This window comes from Phyllostomus discolor, chromosome 2, assembly GCF_004126475.2.
Source record: "Phyllostomus discolor isolate MPI-MPIP mPhyDis1 chromosome 2, mPhyDis1.pri.v3, whole genome shotgun sequence".
In the NCBI taxonomy this organism is placed as follows: domain Eukaryota; kingdom Metazoa; phylum Chordata; class Mammalia; order Chiroptera; family Phyllostomidae; genus Phyllostomus; species Phyllostomus discolor.
In genome coordinates this window covers 85,327,160-85,351,525 of record NC_040904.2, presented here as the reverse complement: position 1 = coordinate 85,351,525, position 24,366 = coordinate 85,327,160, and positions in this window count along the sequence as shown.

Sequence of the window (24,366 nt, the reverse complement as noted above, 5' to 3'; positions counted from 1 at the left end):
AGTGTGTTCTTCAGTGCAGATATTTCATTCTTCATTTCCATCTGGTTCTTATTCATGGTTTCTATGCCATTTCTCATGCTGATGTTGGTCCCACTAAATTCCTTGTAGTTCAAACTAAGTTCCTTGAGTATTTCTATAATCATTACTTTGAACTCAATGTCTGATATATTACTTTCCTCGATATTACCTAACTCTCTTCTGGAGATTCCTTCTTTGCTTTCTTTTGGGGTTTCTCTGTCTCCCCATTTTAGTTGTTTCTTTGTTATTGTTCTATGTATTAGATTGATTTTCTTTGATGCTCTGTCTTGTGGGGTGACCTTGTGTGTTTGGAGTCATGTGGGCCCCACTACTGCAGATTCCTTGACTTCCTGGTCTGGATGTCCTAAAAATGTCCTCTCTGTGAGTTATATGGACTCGTCTCTTGTATTTGGGTTCTGATTACCTTTTACCTGTTCTTAGTTGGGTACTCATTTCCATCTGGTCCACTAAGAGGCTCAATCTCCACCACGTGTTGTATGCTGTTTTATATTGCTGGTGGAGCAAAGCAGAATGACACAAAAACAACACCAAAACATGCAACCCCCTGACTGCCACAGCAATATCAACAAAAAAGAGAACACAGAATATTCAAATCCAAAAAAGAAATGGGACGATAGAGAAAGGGGATAAGGAAAAAGAATATGGGTGGACCAAAGCAAAGAAAATGATTATGAGAGGAGAAAGGGGAAGAGAACAACTACTCATAATGAATAAAGAGGGAAAAGGAACACAGAAAAAGTAACAAAAATAATAAAAGAGAGAAGAATAGAACAGTGATGTAATCAAGGTAAGAGCAGAATAGGAAAAATTAGAATACCAAAAATAAAAGAAAAAATGGACTAAAAATAAATTTAAAAGGCTGTGAAAAAGAAAAAATAGCTAAAATAATGAGAAAACAACTAAATGGATTCATCTCAGCACAGTTTAGATATTGCCTTCTGGTTTCTCCCTTTGGATACTGCTTTAATGTCTTAGTCTGGTGGAAGCCAATGACAGATGCTGTCCATGTCTGGCCCTCAGCTGCCTTTTTTAAGCTCCAGGCAATGTATACTTTGTGGATGTTTCCTATGGGCTTGGCTACCCTCCAGATGGGCCAAGCTGCTCTGCAAAGCTGGTTTTTATCAACATTGGGTCTAGGAATATGTCAACAAATGTCCCAGATCACCACAGGATCCACCTGTCCCCGATGGCCTGCTATCAGTCTTATACTAGTTGCAGACCTGACTATTTCTGAAAGAACTTCTGGTTGAAACAGGGAGCTATAATCCCTGTATCTCCCATGGCAGGAGCCTTTCAGACTTCAGGGAAGAGGATAGATTTGCTTCCTCTCCCCTGAGCCACTAATCTGAGTTTGCCCAGGGTTATATCCCTGTGCTCAGCAGGAATGGGTCCTTAGTAGACTTTCAGAGCCCAAATTCTGGGTCTGCCAGATGCCCAGAAGGTGTTTCTGTGGCTCTCCTCTGAGAAGAAAGTACTAACCTGTTTCCCAGGGCAGTGTATGGATTGGCTGTGACTTACCATCAGTCTCTGATTACTCCTGAGTCTATGTTGTTTGCTCCTGAACAAGGGTTAAGATGCAGGATGGGCAAGGAGAAAACAAACACACAAACAAAAAGGAACACAAAGCCAGAGCCAAACTGAAAAAAATAAAAACAACAACAAAAAAGTTGCTCAGTGGAGCAAACAGAATTTCAGAGGTTGTGGTGAGGGGATTTCCAGAAGGTTTGGGTGGTGGTATCCCACATGATAAGGTAACTGATTTTCCCTTGGGAGAGGCTAGGTATTCCCAAGACAGATGGCTGCTATGTAGTTCAAGTATATCTGGGCCCTGAAAATCCCACAGTCACTCTCCCAATACTCTCCCCTGTGCCTCCCACTCCAGACTCTCCTTGCTCCTTAAAAAAAAAAAAAAGATGATGGGTTTATCTCCAGTGGTTTCCATCTCTCCTCAGAGCAGACATCTCCCATGGTGAAGACTGGATCTGGAGGCTCTAGGAATGTCCTTTGTGTGGGCTATGTGGACTCACCTGTTGTGTTTAGATCTTGATTTTTATTATTCCATTCTTTGGAGGAAATTTTCCCTGTCTGGATGACTAAGGGGTTGAACCCCACTATACCAGCCTCTGCCTTGAGATGGTTTCTAGGTGTAGGTTGGATACAGGGCATGTACAGGAGGCGACCTATTGACTTTCCTCTCTCACACTGACTTCTCTCTTCTTTCTCACAAATCAATAGAATATATCCTGTGTGCATCTTCTTTCAAGTCTTATATTACCCTGATGGGTTGGGAGAGAAAAGGGAAGAATCCATCAGCAAAACTATAGCATGGGGTGGTGGCAGGATGCTTGCGCCACTCCCTGCAGTGAATCTCCACCTCAGACTCCCATCCCTGTGCTCCCACTGCTGCACTCACACCACGGTCTCTGCTACAATCGCCACCCTGGCTGCTTCCCTTCCCCCCCCCCACCCCAGCACTGGCTCCTCAATTGATTTGCAGCCTTCTCAGTCAGACTCTCTCCCATTCACTGTTCCAGCAGCACTCAGGGCTTTGGAGGGGATAGCTCCCTCAGAGGCCAGCATTGCAGTGACCTGGACCCTGGCTCCCAGCAGCAGTGGGGTTCATGGCCTGTCCCAGCAGGCATGGAGGTCACAGAGGCAAGTGTAGGCTGTAAGGCACAGCTGCTTTTGTGTAATTTGAAGAATCTTCCCAAGGAAGGTTTTTCAAATTACATAAAATGTCTCCCGCTCCAAATCTGAGCAGCCGGCCTTGATGGACTAGGTGATGGCTATAGAAGCAGTGGCAGTGGCTCTGCCAGGATAGCCTAGACTGCCTGCCCTCGAGTGCTCTCACAGGCAGTCAGGCACTCAAATACTCTCACACACTCCCTGCACTCTCATCCACCTATACACTCACCCACATGCAGTCTCACTCACTTTCTGCTGGATTTTTGAGTTGGTTGCTCTTTGGTTTAGCTGCAAGAGCTAAACCAAAAGACCAGGCCAGTCTGGGTCTGGGAACAAGTGGATGGAACTTCCAGTCTCTCTGTAGCCATCTTGGGCCCCCAGGTTCAACTTCTTTTAAACTTTATTTAATATTGATATTTTGACTCTTCCAAGAATCACAAATATTCGTAATGGCACTTAGAATGGTGAATCATTTCCAGAAGGTTTTCAGTGTACTTTGTCCAGGTCCATCAGAGGAATCACTATTTATGGCAGTTACTGGATTACAAAATGTATTTCTTATTAAGATAATAATAATAAGACTTGAAAGTCAAAATTACTCCCAGACCCATGGGCTGCAGAATTGATGGTATTTTAGCAGTCATAAAAACAGAATTAATTTTGTACACTTCCATCAGAACTGTAGGGTAATCAGGTGTATTGCCAATAAGCAGTGATATTTCTAAAGGTATCTTTTATTCTGAGCAGTAGGTCCTAAGAGTAGGCTTAAATTATTTGGGAAACCATGTTGTAAATGGAGGTGCTCTCATCCAGGTTGTGTTTTCCATTTATACAGCACAAGGTAGAACAGATTTAGCATAAGTCTTAAGGGCCCTAAAATTTTTTAGAATTATAAGTGAGCCTGGGTTTCAACTTACAGTCACCAGCTGCATTAGCTCTTACCAAAGAGTCAGCCTGTTCTTTGAAGCTTTGAAGCCAGGTATTACCTTCTCCTTTCTAGCTATGAAAGTCCTCTGTGGCATCTTAAATATAAAGCTGTTTCATCTACATTGAAAATCTGTTGTTTAGCATAGCCACCTTCATTAATTATTATAGCTAGGTCTTCTGGATAATTTACTGCAGCCTTTACCTCAGCACTTGCTGCTTCACCTTGCACTTTTGGGTTATATACCTGTTCTTTTCTCCTTAAATCTTATGAACCAACTTTTGTTGATTTCAAACCTTTCTTTTGCAACTTCCTCACCTATATCAGCCTTCATAGAATTGAAGAGAGTTGGAGCTTTGCTCTGGATTAGTTTTTGCCCTAAGAAAATGTTGTGGCTGTTTTGATATATCTAGATCACTAAAACTTTCTCCAAATCAGCAATAAGGCTGTTTTGCTTTCTTTTCATTTGTATGTTCACTGGAGAAGCACTTTAATTTCCCCAAGGAACTTTTTCTTTGCATTCGCAACTTGAGTGTTTGGCACAGAGATCTATCTTTCAGCCTTTCTTAGCTTTCAACAAACCATCTACAATTAGCTTAATCATTTTTAGCTATTGATTTAACTTGAGAGACAAGCAGCTTTTCCTTTTACTTGAACACATAGAGGCCATTATACAATTATTAATTAGGCTAACTTCAATATTATTGTTTCTCAGGAAATAAGGATCCTAAGGAGTGAAGAGTGCAAGAGAGATTGGGGAAACACAAGTCAGTAGAGTAATGAGAATACATACATTTATCAATTAAATTTCCCTCCCATAGGTTTGTGGTTCATTGAACCTCAAAACAATTGCAATAGTAACATAAAAGATTACTTATAATGAATCATCATAGCAGATAATAATGAAATAATAACAATAATGAAAAAACAAATAATTTAAAAACAAATAATTTAAAATATTGATAGAATTACCAAAATGTGACAGAGAATGAAGTAAGCAAATGTTCTTAGGAAATCTATGCTGATGAACTTGATTGAGGAGGCTTGCTACAAACATTTTTTGTTTGTTTGTTTGTTTTTAATCCTCACCCAAGGATATATTTATTGATTTGGGAGAAAGAGAAATATTGATGTGAGAGAAAACATTAATCATTTGCCTCCTGTACACAACCCAACCAGGGATTGAACCCATAACTTCTTGGTGCATGGAGTGATACTCCAACCACATGAGCCACCAAGCCAGGGCTGCCAAAAACCTTTAATTTGTGTAAAACACAGTATCTACAAAACACAAGCACCATGAAGCAATCCATAATAAAATGAGGCATGTCTCTATAAGGAACCTGAATTTTCTGTAGTCATCTTGTGGAGTTGGTGCTCTTATAACTTATATGTGCAAAGGTCATTTTGCTTTTGGTACAAAACCAAGCAAATGAAATTGTTAGACTTATACTTACCTCTGTTATTAAGGCTGGTGAAAACTTCATTTTAGAATATAGCTGCATGCAGGAGAGGTGGCCACAGCCCCTATGGTATGCTTTTAGGAAAGCTTAAGATTTTGAAGATGTACTTTATTATCTTAGCTTTCTAAGAAACAATATTTTTCATGAAATTTTGGCATTTTAAGCTATCAAATCATGCCTCTTTCTATGGTATAGCTTTCAATCCCACAACTAAGAATGTCGTTCTGGATAGTGAGGATTTTCTGAGCCTTCCTATATCTTTTTGTGACTAACTTTAAGAGCTGCCAAGGTAGACAATCCACCCTGCATTCAACCCCAAAAGGGCAGAAAGGTGGAAACATGTTTTATAACACTCTCAGCTCTCTTTAACTTGGAGGCATGCTGACTTTTTGGCCTTGTGCCCACAGATAGAGACAAATGAGATGAAGCCTGCTTTTATTCCTGTTCCCAATGTTCCCCCATCTAAGAATGACAAAAAAGTAAACTTTCCTGTTGGAAAGAGGCCCTGATTTTTTCACCAGGTCAGAAGTTTAGAGGAAAATAATTGGATGCAGGCCTTAAACTGAGCATTTGCTTAAGAATAACTTAGCTGCTATTTTTAGTATTTATAATAAAAAATAATCTATGGAGGAGTCTGAGAAATTTAAGTATAAAAAGCTTTTGAATGAAAGTTTATATTGTTTGTTTATCTATATCATGAGTACATATGGTATAAATAGTAAAATGAAGAATAAAATATTTTTACTCTATATGTGTTTGAAATATTTAGCATAGACCCCCCAACTAGCCTAGCCTCCAAAATTATCCTTTAATTTCAGAAAATAAAGTAAGTCAGATAGACATATGGCAAAGCTAATTCTGTGAAGTATGGATAAAATTGTATATTCTAAAACTATCATATATGAAAATGTTTATGAAAAGTCATTCTGCCTCAAGGCTAGTAATTTCAGATTTAAGTTGTCATGATAAAAAAACAGGTAAAGTCAGATAGAACTGCTGAATTTATTGATGCTTCTTCAGTAGATCCTACTTACCTCTGGGATAAATTGAATCTTACACTTTGGAGTCCAAATTGGAGCAGACACAGACAGACTGCTCACAAAGTTAGATGAGGAAAACTCTTTCATTTGTTTATTTCCATTGAAAGACTTCTGAGCACATCGATTCTTTTTTTAACCTTTAATATTATTAGACTAAATTTTAAAGTAGTTTAAGGTTCATAGCTAAACAGAGGGAAAGGTAGGGAGATTGTACATATGGTCCCGGCCCTATTTATACATAACCCCTCCAATTATTAGCATGCCCCACAAAGTGGTACATTCATTACAGTTGATAAACCTACACTGACACATCATAATCACTCAAAGTTCACACTTTACACTAAAGTTTATACTTGGTGTTTTATATTGCATGGGTTTGGCCAAATGCATAATGACTTGTATCTATTACTATGGTAACATACAGGGCATTTTCACTTCCCCCAAAATCCTCTATGCTCTACCTATTTCTCCCTTCCTCAACTTCAATCTAAATTCATTCTTTTTAAAGAGTTAATTTTGATTCTGTTGGAAGAGATTTTTTTAAAATCTCATTTGCGACATTGACTCAATATGTCAGGCACAGCAGTGTAGATTCTCAAACTTATAAAACAACCCCAATATAATTTGACCCAGATGATAGTCACTCTGCCTACTCTGAAGCAGGTAGAACTTTCATTCATTCAGTTTTCACTATACTTGTGTCTCCCAATGACCTAACTCCCATCTCTTCTGTATTTTTTAAACTAAAAATTAAGTATAAAAGACTAAATTTATTTCCTTTTCCCCCCACTTTTCATAATAACTTGTCTGTACAACCACATTCTACAAAGAAGAAAGGAATAGAGTTGCAGTTAATGTTTTCATATTTTTTGTTTTTATGTTTTTTCAATTACAGTTTACATTTAATATTATTTTGTATTAGTTTTAGGTGTTCATCCTAGTGGTTAGACAATCCCACATTTTACAAGGAGTTCTGATACCTGCAGTAACAAACTGGCACCATACATAGCCAAACAAGTACTGTTTTCTATGTGTATATTACATTCCCATGACTATTTCATAACTATTAATCTGCACTTCTCAATAGCTTCACCTTTGTCTCCCAAGCCTCCAAACCCCATCTTTTCTAGAACCCTCAATCTGTTGCCTTTTTATCTGATGTTATGATCTTGTGTTTTATGAAGAATCTGTCAGATTACTAGAAAAAGAGTGATGATCTACAATACGAAATAATTTTCGAGTGTTATAATAGCATTGAATCACTCAGGGGAGCAGATGTCACATTTTCAGAAATTTTGATCATGGCACAATTTGAAATAGTAATTTGCTGAAATAATGTTTTTAATGTCACTTTTCAATGATGCTATTATGATTTTATTAGCTTAGCATTTACAAATGCAGCTTGTATGTTCAGAATATTTATATAATAATGCTGATTAAAAATTCACCATAATAACCCTGGCTGGCATAGCTCAGTGGATTGAGCGCGGGCTGCAAACCAAAGTGTCGCAGGTTCAATTCCCAGTCAGGGCACATGCCTGGGTTGCAGGCCACGGCCCCCAGCAACCGTACATTGATGTTTCTCTCTCTCTCTCTTTCTCCCTCCCTTCCCTCTCTAAAAATAAATAAATAAATAAATTTGTCACCAATTTCAGTGACTTCATTGGGACAAAATCAAAATAATTTATGAAATAAAAATTATCTTCATTTCTGTATACCAGGTGGGATAGGGGAGTGAGGTTTTATCATTTTGCTTTATATATTTATGCAGTTACTAAAATAATTATTCCAGATTTTAGACATAATTAATTGGTCACTGGTTTTCTAATAACAGTGATTGCCCACTGAGCCTATGATAAAACTACTGACCCTGGATCCTGAAGCAAAATTTAGAAGAACACTATAATTCCACAAACAATGGTAATGATTCATTTGGACATGTGTAATACTTTATATTGGTGATAACAAATTATTACTAAATGACAATTTTAAAGCTTGAAATCACAAGAAAAAGAATGACAGTCCTGGCTCCATCATTTCTATCTGTGTGCACTGGATGAGCCATCTGATGTGTGAGACCCAGCTTGCTATCTGTAAAACGCAGCTCATGACCCCTACTTTATAGGCATTTATATAGCACTAAGAGCCAGGAGCGATATTGACTTATCAGAATTGTTATGTACATTTTTCATTAATAAAATCTAAAAAAGGAGACTTTTAAAAAATAAAATTAACAAAGAACAGAGAAAATTAGTATTCATAGAGATTTTTTAAACAATATAACCTAATACAGATCACTCAATTTAAGTTCTAATAATAGACAGTTATAATTGGGATGCACAATAAGGAAAAAGGCAGGACAACCATAGTTGAACACCAATATATGAAAAAAATATGAATGATTTTATAAGCCATTTAAAATATTTATTTACATATTGCTTTTTCAAACTAGTCTTCTATTTTAATTATCTGTGTTAGTATACAAATATCAAATCAGCAATATCATTTGGCCCTTGAAATTTTGATAGTTTATATGGTAAGGAATGAGGAACTGTACCTCTTTCTTTAATCAAAAATCAAAGACCTGCCCTGGCTGGTGTACCTCGGTGGATTGAGCGTGGGCTGCGAACCAAAGTGTCGCAGGTTCGATTCCCAGTCAGGACACATGCCTGGGTTGCAGGCCATGACCCCCAGCAACAGCACATTGATGTTTCTCTCTGTCTCTATCTCCCTCCCTTCCCTCTCCAAAAATAAATAAATAAAATCTTAAAAAAAAAATCAAAGACCAAAGATATCATACTTTCTCTCAGCATGTTAAGAAACTGAAGCAGGAATTTTAAATACCTTCTAATCTGACCAAGAATGTTTTTCATATGAGAGATATTATAATAATATGCAATTTTTAAGATGATGACATTATCCTTGCATATATCCCTTTATGAAAATACTTTCAAAGCTTATCAGTTAAAGACGAGCCAAATATCAAAGATAATTTATTGCCCTGGTAAGACTTTGCATTTGTCAGTTATACAAAAGTCTTCTGAATTCCTTCCATTAATTGTAAAAATAAATGCAGCAAAAAAAAAAAAAAATACCTGGGAGATGTTATATGAAAAATCATTTTAAAAATCTGCAATTTAAATTTGAGAAATAAAGAGTGAATGATTATATAGTTAATATTCAAGTGTACTTCTGTGAATGTTGGGGATATTAGAAAATCTCTTTCACCTTGGCTGGATGCATCAGTTGGTTGGAGCATTGTCCAGTACACCAAAAATGTGCCCATTCAATGCCCTATCAGTACACATACAGGGGTTTCAGATTCTAACCCCACTTGGGGTGCATACAGGAGGCAACTCATCAAGTTGGGTAATAATAATAATAATAATAATTTAAAATTTTTCTTTGTGATTGCTTTAAATATTTTTAATTACAAAAATCCCAATCACTTAATAAGACTCATAAAAAAGAAAATATATTTAAAAATAATTTTGATTTTTTTGTGTCTCTTTAATTTAGGACTCAATCATTTAGAAATGCAGAGGTTTAGAGGGTTTTTTTTTATAGAACAGATGTTAGATAAGCACACAAAATTATTCTTGGTTATGTCTTTTTTGAAGTGAAATAACTATGGAGTTACTGAAGGTACACACCATGCCATAGAGCCGCAGTGTGTCGGTTTTGGTGCATTATGTGTCATGTGTACACACTTTTTGTGTGTTTGTGAGATAGAAGGAGAGAGAGAGAAGGAGAAAATGCAAGGTCAAGAAGATTCCTTAATGTATTATTCTTTTGTAATATTGATACATTATTATAAAGACCACACTTTATTCAGATTTCCCTTGTTTTTACTTATTCTCCTTTATCTGTTCCAGAAGTCTGTCCTAGGTACCAAAATATATTTAATCATCATACCATGTCTCCTGAGGTTTGTTTTTGTTTGTCTTGGGTTTTTTCTTTTCTTTTTGGTTGTGACATTTTCTCAGACTTTCTTATTTTTGGTATCTTATTTTTGAGGAGTCCTGGTCAGTTATTTTGCAAAATGTCCCTCAATTAGAATTTGTCTGATTTTTCCCCTCATGATTGTACTGGGATTAAATGCTTTGGGGAGAAAAATCACAGAGGTAAAATACCATTCTCATCCCATCATATCTAGTGTATGTACAACCAATATGACATATCTATTAATTTTAATGTTGACTACCTGGATATTCTCACCCAGCCCCCTTCTTTACTGTACTATTTGGAAGAAACTCATTATGTATAAACCATATTTAGGGAACGAGGAGCTCTGCTCCACCTCCTTAAGGATGAAACATGTTTCATGAAACATGAAACATCCTTAATATTTTTGGAATTTTTCTGCTCAGGAAATTTGCTTATTCTAATTTATTTATTTATTTGTTTGTTTATTATTTATCCTTTTAACCATTTATGTATATCAGTAGGGACTCATGGAAATTTATTTTATACTTTAGGTTATAATCTAATATTACCTAATTTTGTTGCTTAAATGTTCCAGCATTAGGCATTGGGAGTCCCTTCAGTTGGTTCATTTTGACGTGCGCTGCATTTTCTTTTCCGAGCACCTCCTTATTTTCTGGCACTATGATTATAGGCTTACCTATACATTTTCTGCCCCAATTCTAGAATCCATCATTTCTCTGGGAAGCACAAACTTTTATTTATGTTTTGAGGTTTTGTTTGTTTATTTTTTGTTTGTTTAATTGGAGAAAGGTATTAGAAATTAAGATCTGTGTTCTAGGTGTACTCATTGTTCCTGGGATATCATTAATTCTTGGCTTTCTCAGCTAACAGGAAAAGATCACATATACTTACATATTTATGCACATATCTATACATATTTTTAGGTATAACTATCTGTATCTGTATTAAGCTATGAATTTATACTGATGATTCCAACTCTCTTCCATTGTTATAGGGATCATTCTAGCCTCTTCTTCTTGCTTATCTATAACCTCCCACTCCAGCATTGGGACACCTGGCTCCAACCACTGGCTATTCATTTACTTAATTATTCAGTTCCAATATGTGGATATACTTGTTTTAAAATTGCTAACCTTGTTCCATGAGAAACAACTGTCTCTATTAGAGTGCAATGACTTGTGCTGTTTCTTTTGTCTTTAGTCTTACAGATTCCACTCATTTCCAAAATTACTTAGGCCAGAACCTTTTCTCCATCTTCTTCAGTGGTCTTGCTTCATACACAGGTTATACAGTTTGATTCTTTCATCACATTCTGCATGACATCCTGCAGAGTCTCCCAAGCTCCCAAACAAAGCCCCTCCCCCAGTTTCCTGAAAACCACTCCTTTGTTTACAGTCTATAACTTTTCCTTTTTCCAGCCTTTAAATAAGTAGATTAATATATTATGTAGCCTTTTCAGCCTGGCTTCTTTATCTTAGCCAAATGCTTTTAAAATGTATCCATCAAGGTGTGACTTGGTGGCATGTTTTTATCTGCTTGTTTATCCATTCACTTAGTGAAGGACATCTTCATTGCTTCCGGTTTTGGAAATTATGAATAAGGCTTTTATAACCTACTTTGTGCAAGTTTCTATGTGCACAGGTTTTTCAAATCTATGTATTTTCATGTGATAAAAAGTAACTATTATATATGACAAAATGTTATGGAAATATGTACTGCTGAATCAATTGTGACAAAAATATTTCTTAGGTATTATCATTTTATAAGTGGTTTATTAATGATTTCCAAGTACTCCCAGTATCTCTGTAGTATTTAATTTAAAAATAGCTAAGTGATCCTGGCTGGCGTAGCTCAGTGGATTGAGAGTGGGCTGGGAACCAAAGTGTCCCAGGTTCGATTCCCAGCCAGGGTACATTTCTTGGTTGCAGGCCATAACCCCCAGCAACCGCACATTGATGTTTCTCTCCCTCTCTTTCTCTCTCTCTCTCTCTCTCTCTCTCTTTCTCACTCTCCCTCCCTTCCCTCCCTAAAAATAAATAAATAAAATCTTTAAAAAAAAGAAACTAATAAAAATAGCTAAGTGATACAGACAGTAATGGTTTTTAAATAAATAGATTTGCTCTGATTATTAACACAACTATATATATTAATAATTTGGGGTTTGAAAATTGTGTCAGAAACATGGGTTGTTAAAATATAGTCTTGGTAGGATAATTGTAAGGTTTAACCAGAAGAAGACTTTAAGATTAGCTTTTGAATGTTAAATAGAATATTTAAAATAGTTCTTACTGACAAACCTGACTGTGAGAAAAATAGAAACGGGTACTCTTCAATCATTTGTATAACTTAGACAAAGATTTTATTTTTTTAATGTGTGTTTAATGTTATGAATACTAAAATGTACAAAATGTGACCACTTCCTCATGCAAGTTAGGTAACAGGTGTGTCAATAGTTATTTGATAATGTGACATAGACTGTAATAAAAGTATGTAGGATATATTACAGGAGTTTATGAGAAGGAAACTGCACTGGAAGGAATATTTGAATAATGTTCAAATTAAGCAGAATTATATTGGGTAGGGACATTTTTAAAAAGTTGTAAGGGGATGAGTGATAAATGCATTCCAAAGAGAAGGAATATACGTTGAAATAAATGCACTTATTTGGAGTTTAATCATTTGATATGACATGACACAGTAAGATAGGATTAGAAAAAATAGAATGGAGGAAGGTAATGAAAGGTCTTATACATTTTATGAAGTGATGTGTTTTGACTTTATCAATGGGCTATGGTGAAAAACTAAATTGCATTTATTTGTTTTTAAAATATAAAATGATTCTCCAATTAATTAAATGCTGTGACATGCTTTAAGTAATTCATTTGACATAATGAATCATATTCTTGCTGGAAATCATGCTGTTTTGCCATTTTCTTTAATATTATTGTTTGTATTTTGTTTGGTTTGGTTTGGTTTGGTTTGGTTTTGTCACACTTTCTCTCAGTTTACATTATTCCTGGTCTTCCTTTATGTCTGTTCAGCTGTGTCCAAATTTAATTTTATATAAAAAGTATACTTTTTATACATAAAGTAACATTCTTTCTTGTTGGACAGACATCACGCATGTCACTTTTTTCAAGTACCAACATCATGCAAAAGGAAATATTTTGTGTCTAGAGTTCAAAAATCTGTATTACTATATCAATCTTATCCATGGGACAGCCACCTTCTTGCACTACCTTACAACCCATTTGACTCTTTCAGTTATTTTTGACCATTATTTTTGGTCATAATGCTTGTCTTTGTTGCCATAGATTTGGATTTGTAAAACCACAATGACTTTGTTATTTTATAGGAAAGACAGAGCATGAGGTGAAAGACAACCAATGACCAAATAAATGAGTCACAGATATTTGTTGTCTCAGCAGACTAAAGTTCTCTCAGTTATTCATACCTTAGCTTGGTGTTTCCCAGAGAAAGGAGTGGCTGTCTCCCCCATTAGGAAAGTATTCCCTGGGAGTGGCTGGAGGTCAAGAGTGGTGAGAGGAGTCGTTCCAAAAACTTTGTTTGCTTTGTTAGTTAAAAAGTGCAGAACAAATAGAGAACATCAGTTATAAGCTATGCAATTTTTAAAATGCTAGTTATAGAAAAGGGAGAAGGGAGAATTGAACAGAATAGTGCCTCACAAAGAAGCCAGTGTGGTTTTGGTAAAGATTACTGTATTATAAACACATTTATATCTGATGACATATGCTTTGGTAAAAAGATCACTTTGTTTTGTAGGGAGATAAGTGTTTTCATCTTTGAATTATGAGTATTAAACATGACTTCTGAAACTGCTGAGCTTTACATTTTGGAAAATTTAAGTTCAACAAATATGTTTCCCCACCCCCCACAAGAACAAAAATAAAACATGCCACCAAAAAAAAAAACTCTAAAAATATGAGGGTAGCAACTGAGAACATAAATAATCTAACTTCAAAAAGTAAATTCCTTCTCACTCAGGACATTATTGTTAATAATTGAAACCATGCAGCTCCCCATGGGTATTATTATAACTTACTTAGAAAGAACATGTGAAATAGGTGTTTGCATTGTACAAGTAAGTGAGAAGCAATAAATCCATGCCTGATGGGGCAATGTGTACTTTTTGGAGAAGCAATGGAAAACAAAAAGTGGTACAAGTAAGAAGTTGTTTTTTTTTTCTAACTCATGTAATGATTATAAAAACTATTCTGGAAAGGGAGATGGTTTCACTTTAACAACCCACATCTAGAAGACAGAGCGTTTGAGGATCCACTGACTTGCTAGAATTACAGGGATAATATTTTCTCAGGAACAGATTGCAGTTGAACAAAGTAACCGGCACAAGTAGACAGTTCAAGAGGCGTGTAGCTTTGTTCTTGAGCAGGAATGTTTGTAGCCAGTTTGTAGAAACATACTTTTCTGGCATTTAAATTTCTTTCTATTTGTCAGAAATGTCCACACTGAGTAAAGGATCTTGTTTCTTACCTGCTGGGCTTATTTGGTACATAGGGAAATGCTTTCAATACTCCAATGCAGGTGGTAATAAGGAGTGATCTCCAGCCTAGTATTCTTTCAGATTGGGAAAGGGAAATGAATTTAAGCTTTCATGTCAAAAGCATGTTTTTAAAAAATAATGTACAAAAAAGAGAGCACACTACACATATGGTATAACAAGGAAGAACAATCACTGTTTCCTGAGCACTAAGCAAAAATCATATTTGATGGGTAAAATGAATTTTTAAGAAAATCTCAACCTTATCTGCCGCAAAAATTTCCTAAAGTCTTCTGGGCTCCTATTGTTACTGAATCAAAGTGGGATTTGGCAACTGGATGCCAAATACAAGCACAAGACAAAATTGGTGGGGAAGGAAAATGGTCTTTAAGAAACTGTTTCTCAGCCCTGGCTGGCGTAGCTCAGTGGATTGAGCACGGGCTGCAAACCAAAGTGTTGCAGGTTCGATTCCCAGTCAGGCCACATACCTGGGTTGCAGGCCATGGTCCCCAGCAACCACACATTGATGTTTCTCTCTCTCTCTCTTTCTCTCTCTCTTTCTCTCTCCCTTCCCTCTCTAAAAATAAATAAATAAAACCTTTTAAAAATTAAAAAAAGAAAAAAGAAATTGTTTCTCAATTTGGGCAGTGGTGAACTCCACAGCTCCAGGCCAATTTCTTCAGCAAAACATAGTGACTCCCTTATTCCCAAAAAGACTGAAATCCAAATCTGTGCCCAGAGATCGCCCTCCATTCTTACTTGTCCTTCTGTAGCAGGAGGCTTATGGAAGACTGCTGTCCATTTTCAGGCTCCCTCCCTAGTCTGTGCATTTATAGGGCTGATACCACCATCACCTTGCCCCAGTTCCCCACCAAGAGCCCCAGAGCTGCTGGCAACAATGACCACTCGATACATTCTTCTTGCCTGTGGATTGAACATCTCTGGTGATATCATCTGGCACTGAGGTAGAATCTGTATGGAGTATACACAGTCTTAGCAAAAGTCTAGTTCCCCACAATTCCCAGTCCAAAGATTGGAAGAAAACAGTTCAGCTCCCAAAATAAAACAAAGGTTTGAGGATAGTTAACTGCACTAGAGTCCAATGTCCACATTGAGCATTGTGATTTTTCTTGAAACACTGTTCTTCTTCCTAAGATCACCCACATTGTTACAAAAAGCCTGCCAGTTTTTAATTTTGCCTGATTATTTGCATAAACACAACAAGAACAGACATTAATCACATGGAATTCCCACAAGGAAACTTAGACTGAGTTTTAGTCCACCCTTCAGGGCATAGAAACCATACAACAGCCATTTGGCTTTGCCTGCTGTACCTATTTTCCTCAAGTCTTTGAGTTTCCCAAAGCGTCTTAAGGATCCTTCTTGCCATCTTTCCTGAAAGCAATATTTGTTCCTTACCTGAAAAGACTGACATGAACTATACTATCAAATAAGGTACCAGGCCAATTCTCTAGTGGGCTTTCATTAACTTCAAAAGTCAAAACAGTTCCTCAAGGCTGTGTGGTAATAACCAAACTCCAGGCATGCCTGCTTCAGGCATGACTTTCCAGTCAAAATCTTGGTTATTAAGACCACAAGTGGAAACTGGTCTTATGGCTTTATGGAAAGAAAGTTTATATCATCATTTATGCATTAAGAATGCCAAAATCTGGAGACATGAGGTAGGGAGAAAAATGCAAAGCAAAAAGGAAAATTCTTGCCCTTTCAATATTGTGCTTCCATGCCTTATGCCTTCTCTTACTAGAACCATACAATTTTTTCCAACTTAATGTGACATTGTAACTCTTAGAAACCTTAATTCCCTTTCAAAACAGAAACAAAAACAAAATCTAAAGCAAAGGCAAAGTTCTCAAACAAATATTCTCAAACTAAGTCCTCTAAAAAGAAGGGACTAGAAATCTTATCTCACACCAACCAATATGCCAATCGGTAGCCCAAACAACCTTTACCTGGTCCAAATGGCCCAAAGCCCCAAACAGCAGAGATATGTTCTCTCACCAACTGGTATGCCAACTGGTCTTACAGCAGAAACATGATCTCTCCCCCAAGCCAGTATGCCAACCTATACCAAATGACCTTTCTTAGATCCAAATGGTAGAAAGCCTCAACAGCAGAGACATTCTCTCACCCCAGCTGTTATGCCAACTGGCACCATGGCATGAAGCCCCAAATGGCAGAGACAGAGGGTCCCAAGTGTGCACAAAACAGCAGAGTTGAAACAAAGTCTCTATAAGATAAGAAAACAAGCAAAGAATAACTGTATCCAAGAATTGAGGTTTCTTTCTTTTCTAGTTCAAAACTTTCACACCCTTCTATATACCTATACAACCCTTCTGCAACTTTCACAAACTTATATACCTCTTATATATAACGATTTAACCTAACTATCTTTAAATCTTTGTCCTTTTAATTATAAAAAGGACCATATGCTAACTCTATATCAGGCACATAATAGTTCCTAAATTTGCAAACACATTCTGTAATTTCTTGAAACACAGGTCTTACAAAAATCCTATTGTGCAATGACCAGAATGTTCGGACATATGGGATCTCATCCCACTTCTCCAATCATTGGCAATACAGTTCCAATTTCATGATGGCATAGCAATTTAGGAAGCCATTTATGGTCCATTTTTCCCCATAGTTCAAAATGTATGTAGGCCAAGCAATGTTAGAATAGAAAACAAATTCCTTCTTAGACATTAGATAATGGTTGTACATAGCCCAGTCTGGTCAGATTCAACCCAATGGGCACCCTCCAGAAGCCAATGCAGAATAGGGCCTGTTGGCATGGATGTACATGACTCAAGTTATGACCAAAAGAATGCAGGCAAATTTGGAATGTATAAGTAAAATTTGAACCCACAACTCCATCTCACAAGCAGGTTTTAGGGTCTCATCTTCTACCAAAAGTATTGCAAGTTGTGGCCCCCCAGAACTCAGGTGATCCTCACCCATTCCTAGCCACATAGCCTCCCTGGAGACCTGCATGTGGGCCAAGAGGAACAAATAATGGCCCCTGAATGGTGGCCCCCTAAAAGTCGTGTGATCCTCACCCTTCTGTCTGAGTCTGTCTTCTTCATAGATCCATTTCTTCAGTGGCCCCCTAGTTCTTGCCCAGACCCCTATTTGTGGCTCCCAGAATGGCCCAAATAAGAAATCAGTTCATGGCCTCTAGAGCTCAAAAGTCCCTTTCAGATCCCAGCTGTGAGCTAAAATAGTCTCCCTTGGACCCAAATTTGTGGGTCCCAGAACCAGAGCTATCCCCATCAAATACCAATTGCACAGAAAACCTGACTGGTACAGTGCCCATGTGACACATAGCCTAAGTGGTGGATGTGGGCCACAAAATTGCATGGAGTCAAAATGGCACAGTGCCCACATGGCACACTCTAATTGGCACAGCACCCATGTGGAGTACCCAGCCTGCACTGCGCAACTTGGTTCAGCTCACCCAGTCTTAGGGTCCCTTTCTTCCCCAGATATCTCTCCTTCCACCATCCTGGGATGCCTGGCTGGCACCTTCAGTGGGGATGAGGGGAAATTCCCTGAGATGGGACAATACCAACAATTGTGCCCTGGGGTTGCTAGCTACAGTCAGCTGGCCCTGACTAAAGTGCATAGAGTCCCATCTAGGTGTCACCAAACTATTACCAAACCAAAGTGGAATTTGGCTGCCCACCACCAAACACAGGCATAAAACAAAAGTTGGTGGATAAAGAAATATGTGTGCAATGCAGGGAAGCCGGGAACTTCCTAGCCTCAGGCCAATCTTTTTCACAAAACACAGTAACCCCCTTGTTCCTCCAAAAAACTGAAATCCGAATCCAGCCCAGAGATCCCCCTCAATTCTTAACTGTCTTTCTGGAGTAGAAGTCTGCTAGGCAGACTGCTCTTGCTTCAGGCTCCCTCCCTGGAGTGGGGGGCTGATGCCCATTGCCTCAGCTACAACTCCTATGGCAGAAACCAGGAGCTCTGCTGACCACTGCAGCCGGTCATGCAGGGGTTTCCTCAGCAGGGCCCTGCACCCAAGGCTGCTTACACCCCGGGTTTGGGCTAGTGTTCTAGCCTGCATATGTGTGCACAGATCTCAGCGGAAGTGAAGGGTGCGGTCTGGAATCTTCTGTTCTGGCCACGAGATGCCATTCATGGTGTCTTGCATGCCACCACCAAGGCATGCGTCCCCAGGGCTTGACCCAGTGCACAAAACTTGATTGTTCAAGCAAGGGGAAGCTGAAGCAGCAAGGTTCTGCCTGCCCTCTATTTAAGCTCCAGCCCCTAAATTCCATGCACTCTGAAAGTGAGTAGGAGGGCTTTTTCCCTCTGTCCAAACATTTCACTAGCCTGACACATGCTCTGTGAACTGGCTTCCTTCTGCCACCTTGTTACTCTCCACAGTACAGTATCGCTGAATTCTGCAAGCTTTCTCCTGCTGTGTCACCCGTGCTGTTCAGTTGCTGCTGCGAGGTGCCGCTGATACTCCGGTGGGTTCTTTTGTTTACCCTTTACCCTGGGGAAGCAGCCTCTCCCCTGCCACCAGGAGGTTGGAAAATCTGTCCTCCTCCAAATTGTGGCTTCAATCCCGCTGCCTCCGGAATTTCCTGACCCCTCCCTTAACCTCGCACCGCCTTTGGTCCCTCCCCTCTCCCCAGCGGTCTCACCAGATTCTTCTGTATCACTGTTACACCTCTGGTCTAAATTAACATTAATGTCTTAAGCTGGGTGCTTCTTACGAAGGGTTAAAATATATTGCTTCGAAATTGTTTTTCTCTTTCATTGGCAAAAACACTGTTGTAATAAAGAAAACCTAAGGAAAAAAATGACAAATCACCCATAATTCCACTATCCTAAACCAATAACCTTCACAGACATTTATCTTTTATAGCTTAAAGACTTAAACCATTGATTTATTTTCCTTTTTACCTTGTCTCTCAGGCTTTTATATTGATATAAAAACACACTGTCATTTTTAATTAAACTACGTTTTTTTAGCTTTCAAAGCATTTTGTCTTTCTTCATGTTACAAAATTGGCATTTTATATTTCATTTCAAATACAGATATTAATTGGAATTAATAGGTAATTGATTCTTTGATAAAGTAAATCTACATTTTAGTTATAAAACTCTGCATTTTAAGTAAAATAAATTTTCATGTCAGATAAACTCATTTCCAAAACTAAGAATGAAAGAATTCTAATTCTCTGTATACAGAATAGTGGCTCTAAACTTAACGAAGGTGCACTGTGGCATAATTACATGTACCTTGTTCAAAGGGCAGTGCTGATGGATCAAAATTCAAAATATGTTTCCAATAATTTTGTAGCTTTTAAATATTACATGAGAATATATGCTGTCTAGGGTATCTAGGACATTTTGTCAAAATCACAAAACATTTTAATATCATATTAGTCGAGAACAAAATGCACAGAATGAGGAACACAGAATATTTTTTTGTTTTCTTAAATATTTAGAGAAATATTCAAGATGCTCATGAAGCATGTCTCTTTCAGGTACTCTAGTCACACAATGTAAAACATCTTTAGCAACTATAATGAAAACACAATCCAATTTTGAAAGTACATTTAATGAGGCCAATAGACAACATGTCTAAATTAAAGTGTTTCATTTATGGTGTTTATCTTATTCTAAGATATTCACATACAGAGAATTGATGTCTCTTTTATTTTATATGATTTTGTTTATTATTACTTTTTCCTCTTCTTCGTTTCCTCATCTTCTTCCTGTGCTTCATGGGTTGCTTTTAGTTTCTCTCTTGGGATATTTGAAACTTTAGTGAGGTTTCAAATGCAACACCTTTCATACAGTCTTAATTGCCTGATTTACTATTTAAAGACTGCTTCTGAATATTATTTAATTTTTTCTGCATTTGAACATGTTTTCCCTCCACCTAATAGATATGTCTGGATGTGCAGCATTGCTGTGAGGCAGAGATTCTGAACCGAATAGGAAGAACCTAAGATAGTTTGAGGCAGTGGATCCCCTTTCTTTGCGTGTTTCTCTCTCTGTATTAGTCTCTCTGTCTTTCCCTGTCTCTCTCCCTTTCCATGTGTCTCTCTGTTTTTCTTTCTTCTGTCTGTCTCTCAAACACACACTTGCATAGGCATATAGCCCATCTCCTCATTAACATCCAATTCTTTCAATAGTATCGGGAAATAAAACACTTGAGAAAATTAATCTCTTTGTTTATTTTTAAGGAAAGTGACATTGGAGTTTGTAGTGGGACATTAAAAGAAAAGAGCTCATTAGTTTTATCTTTCTATTTTGTGTTAACTGTTATCTGAATCATTTTTAATGGTAAAATGCATGTGTTTCACCCTTTGTGCATTCCCATCTTGTGATGGATAATAGGCAAAACAATTAACATCTAAAACTTTATATTTTTATATGTATATTTTTGTTGCTTGCTAGTTAATAACAATAATGTGCTGTTTAATCACTTGAAGCCAGCATGAATGTTAACCACAAAAAGATTTCCATGAGCCTTTCTTTAAAAATTACAGATAGTTTCTATTTGTATTTCATTTTCAACTTCATTACATTAGCCTATTGTCTAATGCAGATTGAATATCTATAATATCTTAATTTTTTATTAAAATTGTTTAAATAATTGAATAAAACTTCTAGATAAGGTTAAATAAATTAACCAGTATATTGGACTCAGAATTAAAACACCTGAGAAAGTAATTAATACACAATAATATTTTTATTCCTAGATCACTACAAACCATGTATATTTTTGATAATGCTAATTGACAAGTATGCATTAAATAGTAGAGACTTAGAAGTCTTTTTTTTTCTTTTTAGAAGAAACAATTAACTTTCATGTCATTATCTGGTCATTTGAATGTACATATAAAGCAGGAAATAAAGTTGATTGAACAGTATATTCCTACTATTTTCAAAACCTTTATTTTTTTAAATCTGCTTTTTTAAGTATGGATGCATCAGGACATATAGCAAAACATTTAAACTTTTAACACAATTTTAGTATGAAAAAATATATTGCGGGTAGCATACAAATGGCTAAATCCTTGGAACTTATTTTAACAATTTTTAGCATAGAAATTTTAAAATTACATATTCTTAAAGCAATACATTCTTTTTGCCACAAATGTAGCATTTATTGGCAAAGAATGAGGGTAAAATTTCTTGTCAGGGTTGGTTTGTTCTTTAACTCTGCCAGGGACTGAAAAGGGGCACTTGTGGCGGGGAAATCACATAAGCCTGTGCTATCCAGGACATTAGTCAATAGCCATATACTTAAATTTAAATATCCATGTATTTAAACTCATATTAAAATTTAGTTTCTCAGTTGCACTAGCTATAGTTTAAGTTCTCTAATGACCCCCAGATGGTTAGTGGCTGCCATATTGGACACTGAAAATTCTGTGACACAGGGCTGATTTTCAAGGCTCTTCAGGTATATTACTTGTTGCAAGGAGAGTCCAAGCTGAGGTGATGGCAATGAAATGCACAAGAGGGATCTCTGAGGCACAGAGTGGATGAGAGGGGGATCATTTAAGATGCCTTCCAGGTTTCTCCCTAGGGGACATGGGTGGAACCATTCACCAACGAAGTCAACATAGGAGAGCAGGGTTTGGGCAAAAGGTACAAAATCAGATCTGCACCCAATGAGTGAGAACTTTTTTTAAAACAAAAATTACTGTATCATTTTAGATCCTTTGTCATTTATGTGATGTCCTCCCCCTCTCCTTCTCTCTCTCATATTTCAGCAAACCCAAGCCTCAATATTAGATTTTCTGATAAATCATATATGACATACATTTTTATCTAAAATGTTTTACTCTGTATCTCTCATTAAATTAAGAACAGATTTCAACCAGTAGTCTGTTAAAAAATATCAAATTCTTCTTATTTTATATTTTAGTTATAAATGATTAAATATGCTGCAAAAATACACTCAATAGTAAAATATAAATTTGCTTAATATTTTTACTGATTTAATTACTGTAACAGTGTAATGCATTATCAAATTATACTGATGGCATATATAAAAATATTGGTGATGCTATCTAGCACTAGTCTCATTATAACTGCTAATTTATAATAGAGTCCATGGGATTTTCCACTTGGTCTGAGATTTGGTAATTCGCTAAACACAGATATTTCACTTAGATGCTTATAAAGATAGTAACTCGAAACTCCTTTTCAGTGAGTCTGATTGGAACTTGACTCTTACTGTTTTAAAAGCAATAATGTATTGTACATGTGACTCAACAATGTAACATTTCAAAATTTGTTGTTCAATCAGATACTAATATAAACTCTATTATAAAGTTTTCAGCATACTAAGTTTTATAATAAATGCAAATTTTTATCTTAAATCATTTGATAAGGTTCATAGAGTTTTGGAGTGACCTTGGCATCTTTTGCTAATGCCTCATCACTTTTTCTTCTGTTTTTGATCTCCTCTGCCTATCTTCATCACAAATCTCTTCCATAGTCTGTATATTTGTTACAGGTAGTTTATGATGCCAGCACTTCAGTTGTGCATAGAAGTATGTATATATATGTGTGTGGACTCTGAAGAATGGCTTTGAGCACATATCATCCCCTCTCATTAACACCACCCTTGTCCGTTTGAGGTCTGAGGACAGAGATCTGTGCAGGCCAATCTACATCTGCCTCCTCCACTTATCTTGAGAGTCTGCAACTAGAGAACTGTTGGACATTTAGTATCTATGTGTCTAAGTAACCAAACTTGCTTGGGATAGGAAAGAAGAAGCCTAAAAATCACATATTATTGAACTGAATCTATTTATACTCTATCAAAAGAATTTGAGACCAAGCCTTCAAAGTGGCTTCTTTCTGAAGAACTAATTCCCAGAACTGAAGGGAAAAAAACATCTCTGTTGTCAAAAATGTGTGATGAAGAGACCTGCTCAGGCTACTCCAAGGAAACAATTTTGAAAAAAATAATCATGATCTAGGGAGAAATCTATAAAATACATATTCTGGCTTCATAAATTGGGCTGAATGGGTTAGTAGAGAATTTATGAAAACCCCTATTAAAATGTAATGGAAAGAAATGATAAAAACTGGTTATAATAATCCCAATCAAGTCACTACTATATAATCTCATTCCTCTAGAAAGTATAGAATTGTGATGGGTTTTTTAAATGTATTAAATATTGGAAAAAAAAAACACTAATTGAAATATTGACTACATGTGTCCTGAATTATTTTCTTAGGTTTTTTACCAATGTAGATGAGTAACTTAATCCTGGGGCCCATTACTTCATTTTTTTATAGCATCAGTTGATTTATTTATAAATTTCAAAAGTTGGAATATAAGGATCCTAATATTCTATTTTAATATTTTTAAATATAAATTTAGATATTTAGATGTTTTGTTATTTTTTTCCAGTTTTAACCCACCTTCTTCCATTCATGGCTCATAGCATAGTGCTGTTTGGTTTTTTTTAAGTGTGCGGCTGATAAAATTTGCATAATTAGGTCAACGAAAGGAATTTTATTTTAAAAACCCTCCATATTGAGAATTTTAATTTGTTCATAATTAGGTGTTTTATGCACTAAGTTATACTGTAATTTTCCTTGATAAGACAGAGATATGTATATAGGAAATGAGACTGGTTTTAAACATAGGAAGATTTAACAACAGCCTGCAATTTCATTAATAGTGACTCATTCCCCAGTGTTAAGACATTACATATCCATTAAGAT